Source organism: Aedes albopictus, chromosome 2 (genome assembly GCF_035046485.1).
Source record: "Aedes albopictus strain Foshan chromosome 2, AalbF5, whole genome shotgun sequence".
In the NCBI taxonomy this organism is placed as follows: domain Eukaryota; kingdom Metazoa; phylum Arthropoda; class Insecta; order Diptera; family Culicidae; genus Aedes; species Aedes albopictus.
The window spans coordinates 241,981,822-241,999,468 of record NC_085137.1 but is presented as its reverse complement, the minus strand read 5'-3'; the positions used below and the strand labels follow the sequence as shown (position 1 = coordinate 241,999,468).

General features: G+C 36.9%; 1 protein-coding gene across 4 annotated transcripts in view; it reads left to right on the top strand.

Annotated features, from left to right (window-relative positions):
- Nucleotides 1-1,836: 1,836 nt before the first annotated feature.
- The window catches only part of LOC109622866 (phospholipid-transporting ATPase VD), a 252,076-nt gene continuing 236,265 nt past the window's right edge, over nt 1,837-17,647 (top strand). For 2 of the 4 annotated variants that reach the window (XM_062851416.1, XM_062851413.1), the window contains exon 1: nt 1,837-2,189. The gene's annotated coding sequence lies outside the window, so the exon portion shown is untranslated. The remainder of the gene's footprint in view (nt 2,190-17,647) is intronic. The other 2 variants (XM_062851414.1, XM_062851417.1) reach the window with 2 other exon arrangements.

Here is a 17,647-nt window from a genome sequence, read left to right as displayed (position 1 = left end):
CCTATTAAGCGGATTCCAATTGCGCCCCCCGACCAGTGATTTTATAAGAGTATCGACTGTACAATGATTGGTAAACAATCACTGCACTTCAAAAATGCCTTGAAAATATTTTAAAATTGAAATCTTCAAAAGTATCTTTAAAAAAATATGGATGACGGACTTACCCCATAGGGGTGAAGGTCTTACCCGCACTGAATTAAAAGCATCAATATCACAGAGAACAGACATCCAGGATAGAACAAATTTCATTCGGAAAGTTGTGTAAGGATTTGAATCTTTACTTGAGTAAGGTTGCAAACCAATACACGATGACAACGCTAACGCCACCAAACACCATATTGCCACAGTCAGTGGTGAATTGAAACATTTCAAGTGGTGAATTACAGCGCCACGCTATTGCCACTTGTGTTGCCGATTTCAAATGACCGTTAAATTCCTTACACAGTTTCAGAACTGGACTTGGATGTCTGTTCTCTGTGTCAATATTTAATATGGTTGTGTTATGTACATTGTTCGTCAGAATAAACATAATTTGACAATTCTAATGCACAAGTCTTATAAAAAACTAGTGAATCAAATATTCTGTGTACTGAAAATATCAATTTACGTCTTACATTTATTTTAAAAACTCCGAATGTTTAAGGTGACGGGGTTACCCCTTCCTCCCCTACCGTTTTACCCCACGAATTGATCCGATATTTTGTTGAAACTCGCATCCTCTTGAAGCCGCTACTTCTGTCCACTTATCCGCGAGCGGTAATGGCGGCGGCGGGCACAAATAACCGATTCGAATTTTGACGTTTCGTGGGGATCGCAATCGGTTGGCGCCAACAAACGGTGGATGAAGGGGTGAGAAGGAGAATGAAACTGTTTTGACGTTCCCCCAAGAAACGTCAAAATCTGAACCGGTTGTATATCGCGGATAAGTGGATACCCTGATAAAAATTTCCAATAGAATCACCATAAACTACCATTAAATAATGATAAATTTGACTGCTCAACAACAAATTATATTGTGTACTTATTTTCCTGCTGAAGCTCTACTGAAACTACAATACGTGAACAATAAAATCTATGGCACTAGAGATTTTAATAATAAAAACACTATAAATTGTATGGTAGTTGACTCAATTTGCTCCAGAAAATTTGGATTTTTTTTTATGGTAAAGATACATAACAACCCCCATTTTCTATTGTAAAAGTGACATTTACAATACATGTCTGTTGTTACTCTATCGTTTTAAACAATTGAATTAATGGAAACTACCATTCATTTCAGCGTATTGTAACAATACATTCTGTTGTATCTCTATGATCTTTTTTATCAGGGATACTGAATCTCGGATCACGATCAAAACTCATTGTCGGGATTCAATATTTTGTGGGGGACCCAAATAAATTATTCAGGAAATTATTTTAAAGTGAAATTAGATTTTCCGAGAAAAATCCTATGAGTTTGACGATGACGATTTTGTCTAATTGTTTGGGTAATTTTTCATCAAAATTTGTATTTGTATTGTAAATTTGTATTCATCAAAAAGGTATTTAATACATTTAATATTTATCAAACTACCCCCCCCCCTTTACCAGTCTATGAGCATAATAATAACTAGGCCATAGAAAATAGCAATACCTTAATCACAGAGCAACCCGTTGCTTGTCAATAAAATAATTTTATTTAATAAAAACTTTTACTTCGACTACAGAAATACCTCATCATTTCCGCGTAGCGATATTTCAGCGTGCTACCAAGAGCGAACATTCTCTCCCTTTTATTCGACGCCGCTCTCTCACCTGCAACCGACGCCTTCAGCCAGCCAGCCAAACCAAAAGCGCACTTCAGTTGTGTTTGTGTCTCGGTTACGTGCGGTTGTTCCAGCGTCGTCGTCCTCGTTGTTTGATTCGCGTCGTCGCGGCGCGCGTACGGTTTCTTGGGTTCTTTCACACCGGAATTTCGAATTTTGATTCTCTTGTGCATCAGCATCAGCTTGCTCCTGTGTGGCAATTTGAACAATACAACGTGCGTACTGTTTACCTTCTAGATTATTACCGGATTTTGCAATATGTAGTGCACGGAACTAGTGTTTTACGGTTATTCAACTCAGTGGAAATCAGGAAACTTTTTAGTTTTGCCGCGGACAACTTTCGGTGACAGGTTACGGAAATTGTTTTGGAAAAAAGTGCGAAGGGTAAAGTGTTCCTGTTTCATTTTGTTCTTTCTTTTTGTGATCCGACGAACCGACTCGTCGTGGGTTCAAAAACACCTTGATCTGCGTGTCTGTGCTTGCCGCCGCGGCTGCGTCTGTTGCCGTGGATGCGAGAGGCAGTGTTGCAAAAATTCAATTCATTCATTTGAATACTAACCAACCAATCTGTTCAGTCATTTTTCCTTCTAGTTATGTTCAAAACGATTTCATTCAATCAGAGCACCTATCAAATGAGAAGCGAATCCTTGTCAATTGAATAAATTGTCACTCGAATGAGTAGCTGAACTCGAAACACGAAAAACCCCGCAAAATTCCGCCAGACGGAAAAAATGTCGAATGTCGGGTCAAAGTCGGGTCAATTTTTATCGAATGTTGGGCCACTGTTGGACCAACATCGATCAACTATTGGGTCCAAGTTGGGTTTGGTGGCCAAAATAAAAATAGGTGAATGATAGGTTGATGTCGGGTTTGACGTCATCAACGATGGTAAAAGCTTTGAACCTACAACACCACACATTTATGCTTCCTAGCTGGGGCTCAATTGAATGATGTGTGCCTTGATTGAGGCTGGAGCTGATGTCAATTGAATGATCAGAGGCTATTCAATTGATATTCCGATAGTAAATGGAAAAATGAGTGGTTACCATTCTCAAGTTCAGCTTTAAATGTCGGTTGATACTGACACTTCGCACCACTGGCGAGAGGAAGGAATTTTCTTCTTGCTTTTTCCTCCGTCCGAGTTGGCAGCGCGGCGGCGGAGCGTTTTGAGTGTTTTTTTTCTGTTTGAAAAGAGAACCGACGAAGACGGAAAAGAAATTCCCCTGAACACCAAGGGACAATGGTCCCAGAGTCGTATCTAGCTGGACAAAAATGTTTATATGGTTAATATTAGTTTTGGCTCTGTTTCTTTATTAAAATATTTATTGTAATTACGTTGTGAAAAGTTGAACATTTCAGTTGGCTGAAATCATCATTTTGCAACTTGTACCTTTGATTCTAAACGTTATAAAATTAGGGTGATCCAAATGTGCGGCACAGTGCGCAAAAAAGTGCTTACCTTAACAGTTTCATTTTTTTTTATTCTCAATCACTTAACCTAATTTACAGCTCTTTTGCCCACTTGGGCACTACGTGAGCGATTCCAATTGGACGCTGCACTTACACTTTTTGTACAGCGCCTACATTTATTCTATTCTAATTCAACTATATCGAACTGGTGCCGTGTGCTGCTTCAACTTTTCTACCCTGTCCACGGTAGAATGATGAGCACGATGATGTTGGTGGCTGGCTACTGTTCCTTTTCCAGTCCAATTGGGGGTCGTCCATTATGAGTTTCGGTTCGCCGATGTCCAAATTCCGGGTCCGTTATAGCTATATGCTCCGAAGAGGGTCAGGTGCCAGCTGCTCTCGGGGGGAAGAGCAACTGACGAAAAATTGCAAGTGCCGGGGCTGGGTTCGAACCCATGACCATCCGCTTATGAAGCGAACGTGTGGACCACTGCGCCACGGGCCCCGACAGTTTCAAATTTATGGTATGAAATACGATGTTTAAATCAAAATTGCAAGAAAACGATAAGAGCTAGAAGTTTGATGTCAAAGAACGAATTGTAGAGTTAAACAGGGGCCACAACTTTGCAAAAGAAACAATTTTAATTTATTACGCATTTTTCAAAAATAATTGACAAAAACAAACTAAAACACACTACTTTTGAGTTATTTGCCCTAGAAAACTTAGTTATTTAACTAAACCAATCGATTCAAAAATGCCATTTGCTAGAAAATTCAATAATCTTTCGAATAAGGGTAAAAAAACTGCGATAAGTTTGACCATTTTAAAGTTATAGCCAATTAAGGCAATAATATTCAAAACATGGAAAGTTCAATAACTACGTAACGGTTGAGATTTGACCATATGCGTAAAACAATTTTTTTTCACCATTTATGGTCCTCTATCACCCTTTAAGAGTTTGCACTCACGAACCTACAGTCTGGCGGATAGAACTATTGGAGCCAATTGGGTTTTAAAATTAAGAAAAATGTATTGATTTTATTCGAAAGAGCAACTTTTTCTGAACCACTATGATTTTTTTTAGATTTTTTGAACTTTATTTTGGTACCTAAAATCAATTTCATATAGATGTTTCGAAATCACCTTTTGACAACTGACCAACTGCTTCACAGCTCCGCCCAGTACAAAATGCGACGAGGGGTGATTCGACAAATCGCTCACATACAAACTTCAAACTGATTTTTAAATAGGTTCCCGAGCACCACAATTCATGAAAATTTGGATTTCGGCTCAATTTTGCATGCAGATTCAGAATATGGAATTATCTCAACACCGCTAAAGAAGCCAATTGAACTTGATATTTTGACAGAGCTTGAATACGAGGGGAGTGTCGTATCCGTGAAGATAGTAAATTTATGTTCTGAAAACACAAAGTCAATAGAAAGCTTAAACTCTTCCTAGTGTTGGCAGTGAATCATCCAGTTACCAGTTCATAGAATTTTCTATTGGCCAGACTGTATATATGACTGTAGTTTTTCTTCCAACATATATTTTCAATAAATGATTATTCGTTGGCTTAGTTCGAAGAGGTGTTTGCCACTACGATGTTCTGGAAAATCATGGAGCTTTTTTAAAAATCCGGAAAAACTAAATCTTTAGCCAAAATCTTGAAATTATAGTCCAAATTCTTACATCTAACGTTTATGCAACAATTGAAATGTTTCTTTGTGTTGAAAAAAAAAAACATAAATTTGATTAATGTTCGAACCGATGATATATCTTATCCTTGGATTTTGTAGTATCAAATCGGCTTACTGTTGTTCTAATTGCTATCATGCGGCCTAATAATCACACAAATAACCATATCTTTGTGTTTTCTTGGCAAAAACTTTGATAAATTTGATTTAAGATACTCTAAATAATTTCATTTATTTAATGACTTTTTTATCGATAGATTTCTAGCGAGATCTTTGGTTGTCCTGCTATTTAAAACAGTTTCTTGATTGAACATTCATATTAAATTCTACCAGACATTCTGACCTAATGACTCCCAGCAATTGTTTAGAGATTATTGACAAGAACCTCGTAATATTTAGCTAAAATCCTTTCATAATATTCTTCCTGCGGGAGTAAATTCCGAATTATCAGTAAAATATGGTACTTTTTGGATTTTTATTGGTTTCTGGCAAGATTTTTTTGTATATTACCTAGTTAAACGGGGTTCTTCATTGGGAAAACATTTATTGTTTTCAACAATCTTTAGTGGTGGTCTTCATTGAATTCCAATTAAGATTAGAATTCTTAGTCAAAACTAGCTATGTAAGTAACATTAAAGACTGGCAGCAAAAAAAGACGAACTACTAAACAATAGACAATTCCAGGATAGACTGAAGAATCCAAAACAATCTATGAAACCTCGCCACCTTGTGATCGGAATTTGTTACCCATTTTGGGCAGCAGAGCGCATTTAACTTTATTATTGATAATGTTATGTTTATGTTTAAGTCCAGTTCAGTAAAGTGAAGTGATCTGATTTTTTTTGAAAATGTGCCTCACGGATGATGAAAAACGACCATGATGATGAAAAAAATACCAATGTAAAACAACCTGCGATTGTCGTGGATTCTTCTTTCAGAAGGAATCTAAATCCGTAAGTCTCGTCGTGAACTAGCCCAGGGCTTAACATTTCGTGAATAAAAAAAACATTTTGGTGCATTCATTCTATGATTCTATGTCCGAATTTTAGTTAGCTCTGTGGCAATACTCATATGTTTTTTTTGTGATAACCCTTGATAGATAAACGAATCGTATCAAATGGTAATCAAAATTTTTCACTATCCTCGAAAAATGTTGAATATTGAGTGCTCTAAAAGTACTTTGTAGAATACTTCATTGCTCGCTATGGAGTAAGCATGAGCATTGGTGACCGTTCACTTCATAGTTGCTACTCCGTGATTGACCAGAGCTAGCGGAATTGCACAGAGAACCAACAGATAAGGCTTGGGATTAGCACAACATCCTCATTGTACACGTTCCGAGAGCTCTAACTTTATTGAGATTTCATTGCTATCCATAGAAAAAAAAAAACTTAAAAGTTGATATTGCGATCTTCAAGACCATTTGGATCATCCTAATTTTACTAGTATGGCAAAAAAAAAACAAACGTTTCCGTACACATCATATAAACACTTTTGTCCAGCTAGATACAGTTCCAGGACCATTGTGCGCAGCGATGTACTCTCCATCATCATCGGTAGGGTCATGTGTGTGGTGGATTGGATGTTGATGAAATATGATGGGCGCCCGAAGGCTGTTTGGATATTCAATTGGGTTCAGAATCGGTCGGAACCATCATCATTCTGCTCCTCTGCGCGAGATAACGGTTCCTCGTTCGTACGTAGAAAAGCTTGCTCAGATCGTCGATTAGGTAGTTGGATATCTCGCCGTGGCCAACACTATTGTTTACGTTGAGTGTGACGTTTATCAGTGAGGGTAAACAACCGACAGTTGGATTTCTTGGATTACAGCTGACGAGGGGCTTTAGGAAGACAGTTTATTAACCGATCTAATGAAGTTTATGAATGGATCCGTAGTGTTTGAATTAAAACTATCCTCCAGTGAGCTCACATCGAGCATGTAGGTGGTTGTTCCTCAGAAATAAAGTTTCGCAAAACGTCTGCTGTCAGCTGGTTGTGGTGCTGTGGAGTTACACTGAAGTATAATAGTGGTGCTGGTGGTGGTGCCGGTGTTAGTGCAATTTGATGCCCATCCGGCGAGAAGAAGAGAGAACGAAAACGGAATAAGCGAAGATATCTGTTCGTCTGGCCATGCCACCAGCATGGTGATCTGGTGGTGATGGTGGAAAGTCCACAGCTCTTTGTTGGGAATTGCCCGTTTGCCTGTTGCAGAACAAACCATCTCAAGTGACACGAGAAGGCGAAGTTGGATTTTAGCAGCGATAAAATGAAATAAGAGGTAAGTTAAGATTCTTTCGTATCCTGTTCCCAGACTGTTTTGGTCTAGCAATAGTAAAATGTTATAATTTTGTATAAAACATTACAGAAAAGTCAGTTTCGCAAAACTTCGATGCGATTGAGTTTAAAATAAAATAATATTACCATCGGAAGTATCTACAATTGTATAAAACTATAAAATAGCTTTTCATTTTAGTGATTTTTTTATCGATAACGCAACTTTACATTACTGTCGGCTCTGTAATGCGTTGACGCGATTGAGCATCAAATAAAATGTCAAACGAAAGTTTTCACGAAATGTTGGAAATAGCGAACCCTCCTATTAATATGCCGAGATTCATATTTCTTTTAAAAAAAAATCGAGTTATTCGATTCCTGGATAAATTTCTACTTTTTCGTTTAACGCACTTCCAAAAGGTTTACTTTCTCCATAAGGCGAAATTTGAAGAGAATATGTACAATATTGCATCAGTTTTGGCCAGTCAGGTGTTTTGGCCATAGTGGGCCATAGTCAGCCTGTTGCGATTCAAATCGGAATAAATTTATTTGTTACGAATAGATCCTAATATAAAATGATGATTACAGCTGTGAAAACAAGTGAAAATCATATATTTTGATTGAAAAATGGTTGAAAAACATATTTTTTCTTAAAAAAATCAGCTCTCATGTATCTATTTTGGAAGTAGTTCTGGTAAAAAGCAAAATTTCGGAGAAATTTGTAGAGTCAAGGGTTTTAAGAAAATCGAGTAGATAAAATATTTTCTTAGGGTTGTTTATGAACATTTCCCTTGAAAGAGTTCTTTTTGGGATGTAAGAACTTCTATGAAAAAAAAATAGCCAACAAATCCTATTATTTTTTTTTTTTGACAAATTCATTTTAGTTATCTATGAGAGGTAATTTTTCTTCTGAATTTTTCCTTATGTTTCAATATAGATTATTCTAGAAAATTTGTCCAGAAAAGGTTACTCTATGAATTCTGTTAGACATTTTGCTAAAAATTTCTCTTGTAGTTCTGGAAAAGAATATCTTCTAAGAGATCAGACTATCCTGATCCACTGGTCCTCCAGGAAATCTTCTGACATTGTTCTGGAATATCGTTTTAATGATTTTTTTTATATAATTGAATTCTCACTTTTGTCAAGGATTCTATTATTTAGTCGTCTATAACCATACTATCTTTTCTAATTCGGCTACAAATTCCCCATAAATTTCTGCAGAAATATTTCTTCATGCAATTATTCAGAGAATACTCAAGAAGTACAGTCAATAATTACCTAAAATCTCAACTGCCCAGTCAACCACAGTGATCGTATAAGTTGTTGAATAAGATGTTAAAGTGGAGGCGATATACGTACATTCTACATGCGCCTAAATGAAGGCATGCACGCATATGGCCTCAACTTTATCATCTTATATAACATCTTCTACGATTACTGGTTGTCTGGGTGCCCCCATTCCACTAAAGGGATTCAGGTGGCCAAGAATCTAAAGTTGACTTTATTCAGTTTGAGATTTAGGTTCGGTAGTTGAAAGTAGACTACTTGAACCAGTATAACCTGCAATTCCAATCAAATTGTCGGCAATGATTGAGATATTCCAATATAAAAACATCATATTGGCCATTAAATATCTCTGGTCGTCTCTGGATAGATCAATCATAGTAGAATCTACATCTGGTCCTGGATCTCTTATCGAAGCACGTTTTTACGAATTGGAATCTTTTTTGTAAATTGGAACAGATATCTTCATACACAGATGAACGTCTAATAGTATGCAATGACCTTGTAATTTCATGCTGTTGAAACTGTTGTGTTAAAAAAATGTGTTTTAATTTTTAAAACACCTCAAATAATGATAGCACGCCATACACGAAACAACTAAAAGACCATGAATTATCTTAAAAGACCTTTGTAGATCCTTGCGGACTTCTATATTTCTCCGAGGACAATATCAGACCTTCGCAGACATGAACAAGCACTGGTAATGCTCGTAGATACAAAGGCTCGCATTCCATGGAGCTCTTGGAAAATCTGTACCATCTATAGAGTTCAACACAAAACTCCATTTACTCGTTAGAAGAGGCATTGGTCTGTGGCGTATAGACTAATGATTCTTAGAACACTAGTTTCGCTTGTAGATCCCGTACCTACATTTCATGGAGTTTTGGGAGGAATATTTTTAGATAAACTTACGGTAAAAGACGTTTTTTTAAGTTAGATTCAGCAAGAAATTTCTCAAAAGAAAAAAAAAACAACAGAAAACAAAAAAAAATCATGGAAACCCAAAAATTACAACTTGACATGATTTTTAAAAGAGTGTGAATATTTTTTATGTTTTTTTTTTCTATTTCTACCCAATTTGTTTGATATGATATTTTCCGAAAAAATCAGGCAAAGGACCATAAATTGTATTAAAATGTGTTTATTAGAGATTGTTGATTGTCTAACAAATTTAATCAGAAAATTTACAAATATCCGGTAGCTGGATAGAAAAAGTTTAAACTTCTCATTATTCAAAATGCACTTCCAAAATTTACGTCTAGAACTTCATCTACAGAACTTAAAAAATACTTCCGCAATTTACTTCTATGTTGCAGCCCGCGGCGCAGTGATCACACGTTCACTTCATAAGTGGATAGTCATGGGCAGTGTCGCGAAGCATCAGCGTACAAGTCACAAAAAAGCTGATAAACACCAAACTTGTATCACCCTGTCTCTGTGGTTTCTGATTCGCTCTCTCTACAGTCGCTAACACCAGAAAAGACAGATTCCCATCAAAGTCACCCGGTCACCCATGTTTTGCTACAATCATGTCGGCTCATGTCGATGTCAATTATTCACAGGTCCGGGTGAACGTATTGCTGTGTGCATTCAAAATGCAAATATGAAATGCGGGAGCACCAAATGCGGTAAGATTTTCTAACAAGTAACCCGATGTCAGTGGGAGCTTTTGAATCCTAGGTTGGCGGTGATATTGGCTATGGTTGCTACGTTGCCTTTGGTAACATGTGTTACCGCGTTTGAAGCGCATTTGGGCACCGTTTGCATCTTGAACGCACATAGCAATATATGTTTGCCTGTATTTGTCGATAAAAATATGTAAACAAACCGATCAGCTGATCGCGAAGTCACGTTCGCCAGAAAATTTGTTTGCAGCTTCTGGAACGTGACGTCACCTTCGGCAACTTCGTGCGATTTCGGCTTGCCGAAGTTGACATGACACGACTACTACTTCAAAATTATCATATCACAAACACCACTTTGCCCGATTGGCCTAACCTGGTGAAATTTAGAACATTGGGCTCATGTGAGTGTCATGACTCTCTCCGTCGCCTCAAGCAGATGCACGCGCAACAGCATGTAAAACTATGCATGTGTATTGACACAAGCACGGTACTACGTCATAAATCCTATTCGTTTTGCATAGCTCAGTTTAAACGCACACATTGAACGCACCACGCAGTTCGCCCTGGCTACGGCAAACGCTTTCACTTCGCCCGTTATGCATCGTTGCTCAGAGAGATTGATTCTCTCGCAACCCGCCTGAAGCATACTCAGCAAACGCTATCGCTGCAAAGCTGCGAAGGGTGGAAACTACAACATGTTTGTCATTCCAGGCGTGACATGCTAGCTGGTTCGTATCACCTTGGGAAGGGTGACTCCAGAAAGCGGTTCAAGTGATTGTCTCGCGATGGTCGCGATTATTCGCAAGACTGGTCATGGGTTCGATTACAGCCCCGGCACTTGCAACTTTTCGTCAGCTGCTCTTCCTCCAAAGAGTGGCTGGCACTGGCCCTCTTCTGGGCTAGCTCTAATGGACCCGGATAATTGGATATCGGTGAACGGCAACTCATAATGGAACCTCAATCGGACTGGAAAAGGAACAATAGCCTAGCCAGCCAACATTACAATCAGCATGCTCATTCTCCTACCATGGACAGAGTAGAAAGTGAAAGCAGCACATAGGCAACCAGTTCGATATAGTAGAATCAGAATAGAATAGATTTAGGCGCTGCAGAAAGTGTTACTGTAGCTGACAATATTGTAATCGCTAACGTAGTGTTAAAGTTAACAATAGAGCTGTAAATTACGTTATAAGAGGTATATTTGTTTTCAACGAATAACGACTGCTTTACAAATTAAATGTGAACCGAATATTGAGGACTTTTTTCTTCACTATGCACCCAAATCTTGACTCTATAAGATTCGGTTGATAGCGCATTGGTAAAGTGACGCCAACAACATTGCTTGCGAATGAATCAAAAAGATAAACTGGAAAAAAATATTTTGTGTGCGGTGACTGTATAAAAATAACATATTAATTTAGTTGCGTTGCTTTCATTACTAAATTAAAAAAGGACTTAAGTTTAAGGTGAAGATATGACGCAGTCATAATTCATAATTTGAAGAGCAAAAATTTGAAGATCTGTCGTTTGTTTGCGCTAAAAGGTTGATCGCTTGGTCAAACATTGGTTTGGTTCTTCAGATTTTTGGTCATTTACCTTAAGTGATTTACTCATAGTTTGGTGAAAGTTTTGCTCCGAGAATGTAATCTTAAAGTAAGTTTAGTGAACAAATAGTAATAGGGTAATTTTCCAATTGCTGCACGATCAAAAATTCGCCGATTGTTGCACGCCTCATAAGAATAACATGGAGTGTGCAACAATAGGCGAGTTTTTAGCCGTGCAACAATTGGAAATTTTCCTAGTGCTTCAGCAGTAATATTGAAAAAAAAAACAAGAGAATAAGTGGTTCAAGCGATCGAAAAGCAATAGGCCAACGTTGTATTCACTAATAAACCAACTTTTGTATCGCAGACCAACGTTGCATCGCATCAAATCTTTTCAACGTCAATAAGTAAGTTCTTGGACATTTACATTAGCTAACTACCAATTGGTGACACAAGCATTGCCTAGTACGTGTGATAGGATCAAAATAACATTTTTGGTGCTAGGGTAGCGAGCCACTTGGGCAGTGGCCGGCATTTAGGCACGTTTCGCTATAACTCAGTCAATTCCAAACCAATTGACTTGAAATTTTGTACACGACTAGATACTATTCGTAGCTCATCGCGTTCCAAATAGGTTGGCGTTGTCAGTTGGTTCAAAATTGGCTGAGTTATAAAGCCTGCGCACTTTAGAATCGGTACACTTTCAACCGGCTGCAGATCAAAAACGGTTTGACCTAGAAAAAAATGTTGTAAGAAGCAAATGAAGCTTATTTATTGTATTTTGTAGGAAAAATATGAAAAAATCAGTTTTTATTTCTTCAAGATAAAATTTTGACCTGATTGTGAAATTCATGCCAATTCATTCTGCACAAATCAATGATCGTCAACATTCGCAAATTTCACAGCTTACGGGCTGATATATCCACAAGAAACAAAATAATATTCATCAAAGATATGCTCAAAACAAGTTACGACAGTGAACTCTTGACAAATATGATTCACAAGACCATAATAAACTTATAGCCTTATTGTCAATTCACGTTATATTCAAAGCATAATTTTACTCAAAGTAATTTTTATGAAAAAATATTTTCTGGAATCGTTTTTTGGATCTACAATTCCCCAATTCAAGTGACCCAACTTAATTCATATCGAATCCTGGATTATTTTTGAAATTATTAGCAGTTTTCCCTCACAGTAGTCAGAAATTAACAGTCATAAGGGTAACTCCTCATAATAAGCCTAAAATAAGATAGTTTTCATGGATAAAATACTGAAAACCATATAGATTATGAAACTATAGATGTGATTCTATGATCACAAATTAAAAACTTCTGAGTTGATTCAGTTTTATTAAAAAAAATCGTTAGATATTTCACGCCATCAAAACACATCCAATGAATTTCGTCAGCAATAGTCCATACAGCTTTCGAGCCACGATTATTTATTTTGTTCTGCATCAAATCAATGGTTTCTTGTATTCCAATACTATTCATATAGTATCCTTCCCGTATGCGTATTTGCCGAACTAAAGTTTATGCGAAAAAAACTTTTTTGACCTTAAATATCTATGCAAGTCTTTGATTTTCCATAAAACCCTTCAAAGGCTTGCCATAGCTATATTGGAAATTTTAAAACGCTCATGGAATATTTTACCTCCCTTAATCAACAATCATAATACCAACAACTATTCTATACTGCGTAATTGGTGGGTTTGGTAATTATATATTCCTACCAGTGAATCAAAATTCAACCATCGCGCAACAATAATGACAATGTCGCAACCTGTATTTGTTGCGACAAAACAACCCATGCGACATAAGTTTGTCCCAACTTGAAAATAATGGGATTAACATCGTACACCACGAGTTTAGAGATTTTTAAGCCTTGCATTGCGATTTTCGAACGGTATCTTCGAGTCGGTAAACACTGCAACTCTGGTGAAGCTCTATCATCAAACAGTTTCGATTTTGGGTTAGTAATGATTGATTATTCACGAGTTGAAAAGTACGCAACAAATTCAGCTTCCGTTTTGTCTGCAACAAAAAATTTCGAGATCATGTCATTATCTGTCACCAGTAGGGATAATGACTAATCGTTGCACCTTCTTTGTTGCTTGTTTTGTGCCTCTTTTGTCTGACAATTCTCTTCACTGATTCCTACACAAATCTTGAATCTGACAATGATTGATTTTTGCTCAATGTGTGCAGAAAAAACTGGCACTGTTCACGTATTCAGATCAATAGTTCATCTAAGAACATAAAAACAGCAAATTTTATTTTTTTCCTACAAACTACAATAGATAAGCTTCAATTGCTTCTAACAACACTTTTTTCCAAGTGACACCGTTTTTGAGCGGCAGGCGGTTGAAAGTGTAACGAGTGCGCAGGCTTTAGCAGAACAGGAGCCCTGCCGAGATGGTTCCACTTCCCTACAGTTTCACGAGTTATGGGTAAAATTGTCATAGACGACAAGCTTATTAGGTCAAGGTATGATACACATACGGAAGGAGTTCCTACTATTACTAAGAATTTACTGTTATCTATTGATAACGCTAGCTGGTAATTTCATGAAAACCGGGGGCCTGTAGCATAATGAACATTTTACTAATACTATTAGTCTTGTAGCTTGTAGTTTGTGATTTCCTGTTACATAAAAATCCTACTAGTACAAGTTACAAGTCATATATTACAAGTCGGCTGGACTAATATTATTAGTAGAAATTACAAGTGTCTGTTGCATAAACAAACTACAAGTATAACATATTAGCTATGACTTGTACTTTTTATTACAAGTCTCAAACGTCTTGTAAAATAATAAAAGTCAATTTAAATTCTTGAAGAAGTCTAATTGAGTTCATGATGTTATTTATGAACTCAAAAGATGTTATTTATCTAACATTTCAACCTTAATTCCAGTTTTCGACGATTAATTTTAGCAATATGTATCTATCGGTTTAGTGTGCGAAACTCATTGAGAGTTGATTGATTGTGCACGTCATTTTGTATACAAAAAAAAAATTCATTTCTGTTGAGTTTCTCAAGTCCTCCAAAGTGTCTGTAATACCCATGTTGGATTGGTGATTCTGGGTAAAGTTATGCATTATCGAATTAAAGTCGCGACTTTAAGCATACATGAAGTTGCAGATGCGAAATAAATTTAAATCAATTCTTTTTTTTTGTGCATCATTAAGCTAATTAAGAGCTACAATATGCATTATTCCAAATCGAAATAAGATATACAAAAGTAGGTAAAACCTAATTTTCACATCCCAGGTCACTTTGGATTTTAGCATAATACTAGGCATAATACCTGTTTCTAAAACGTCTTTATCCATTGTTGTTCAACCCGTGTTATTAAAACTTTCTGAAATTTCACTAAAAATCTAGGTACTTGGTTCAGCATACTAACTAATGTTGTTCCATGTTTTCTTATTTTGGTAATAAATTGCAATGCCATACTTAAAAAAAAATACATATTTCTTTAGAGCGGCCGAAAATGATCCGAACAGCACCTGCTTTTCTTTATGTACTAGCTGTCCCGGCAAACGTCATTCTGCCTGCCTACTAAGTTTTTTGATATGCAGCTCCGTAGAAAAATGCCCCTCAAAATGGAATTTCAAACTTTCTCGTTTTCGCTGCGTTCCCGGTCTATTTTTCCAATTATTTTTTTCGTACGAACACGTCGGAGCCCTGCACGAATGAAACACTAAAAGAACGGTGTAGATCCATTGGCCTGTTCCTAAGCCCATCCGTGACATACAAATACCCTTTACATTTTTATTTAGAGAGTGCAAAACTTCGGAATATATGAAATTATTCTTTAACGAACATCAGGCTTTTTTTTAATTTTTCTTCCGGATGTTACTCAAAAAATGCAGAAAATCAACAAACAACAACTACCATTTCAAATATAAATAGTGAACTGTCGCATGAATTTTGACAGATAAATGAACCAAAACAACTTGTATTTTCATGGTCACTAATATTACAAGTGCTAATAATATTAGTGGAAAATCGAGCCTTTATGCAACACAAATTATTAGCACTTGTACACCGTGTCCAATAAGTTCTCATACAAAATACAAATTTAGAAAATATAATTGTATTTCACATCCGTGTTTCATATTTCCAAAATGAATGCATGTATTGAAGGGCCACATAATACTGGTTAAATAAAGCATACGGTTTAGAATAACAATACTTTATATTTGTTTTTATAAGCCTAGCAGTATACTTCCGTTTTCTGAAATCCGTTTGCTCCGGCACGCAAAAAAAAACGTTCGAAAAGTTGATCATTCTACGGAAGCTAAATAGAGTCCATAAGGTTAAATTTTGAGTTTATATCCCAAGTATTGTACCAAATGGATATACTAAAGCTGAAACATTACAATTTTGGTGATGATATGGTAAGAAATTTGCTAGTAAGCTTCACTTGAGGGGATTTCCTTGAAAATGTTCGTTATATTAACCCTTCAGCGCGCGCGCTGTTGTAAAAAGTACAACACCACCAAAAAACCTCGCCCGTTGTATACACCGTGCGCGCGGTGCAGTTTCGGTTGCTTGATGGCGCGAGTCCTGGAAGGTTAAAGAAAAACATCATAAAACGTAAATTTTTGACAAAGTTTACCACAATAGAGATACAAGTACGTTTTAGAAGTGAGAATGTTGTGAATCAACAAGATATGATGCAGCCATGCTTCTTTAACACAACAAATCTCATTAAAACAGGTAAATGGACATTTTTGTTTGATTTACGTTTTATTTTGCACAAAATAAAATGGCTTCGTACTCCACCAATACAGAGTCTCATATTTTTTCTCTTTTGGCCATAGTTTGTACTAGCAATGGTGAGGACAGGAACCTATTTTGTTTCAACTTTAAACCATTACTCGTTAAAATGTGACGAAATACTAAAGAAATGGCGTGCGTGCCAGCTGAAATGGACTTACGCCACATAAGCGATCAGCAGAAAAGGATAAAGGACAGTTAATTTCAAAACATATGCTGCATTTGACCAGTGCTAGTTTGCCTTTCAATAAATATATTTACTTTGATAATCCTAATTACAGATGTGAAATGAATTCAATTTGATTTTGTATGAGAACTTATTGGACACGGTGTAATATTAGTACTTGTAACTTGTAACTTGTAGCTAATATTATTAGCCCGATTATGCTACAGGGCCCGGATCTCTGGATTGTTGACTAGAAAATGTGTGAAGTTAGATAAATACTTCAATACTTAAGATTAATCAGTGAAATTAACACATATTGAACTATTTTAGTTGAATTTTAGTATTTCGTAATATGTAGACCTTATGACGGTACACCAATAACCACCACACAATTGTTTTTTTTTTTTTTAACGTTTTAATTATACAGAACCATTCACAAATTTATCTTACCTCGTAAAGTGATAACTTCTTCACGAATCTTTATCCTTCAAAGCTGTTCAGTGTTCATTCAAATTGTTTACTCTGTGCAGCAGCTTCTTTCTCACGAGTTGTTCGTTTTACCAAACCAACTTCAAACCATAGACTCAGGGCCAAAGCGGCGTGTTGCTAGCTAGGATCCGCTAGGGCTAGAAGCTATAGCAACGTCTAGCAATATCATTCGCGGTTCGAGTGCATTTTCTTTGGTAGGTATGCTGCTCTTGGCAGCTTCATCACCCGGCGTCTTGCTATTGTGAATTGAAATGCATTGTATTATTATACCTCCGTAGCCTAGGTAACAAACAGATGCAGATTTCGAAATCAAATCACGGGGTGGCTGTGAACTTGCTGGCTGGCAGCAGCTAAGAAACCTCCAACGACCAACGAGACGAACGCCAATCATGCCGTGAATTTCCTAATTGCCTGTCTTCTGTGCCTCTAGGCCTCTGGTGGTGGCGGGTACATCGATAGGTTGTATTCTTGTGAGCGGTTTGTGTGAGTAGTAGCTCTACGGCCAGATACACAGATACGTGTCTGCGGCTGACTTATCAACATAAACAAAAGCTGGTTTATC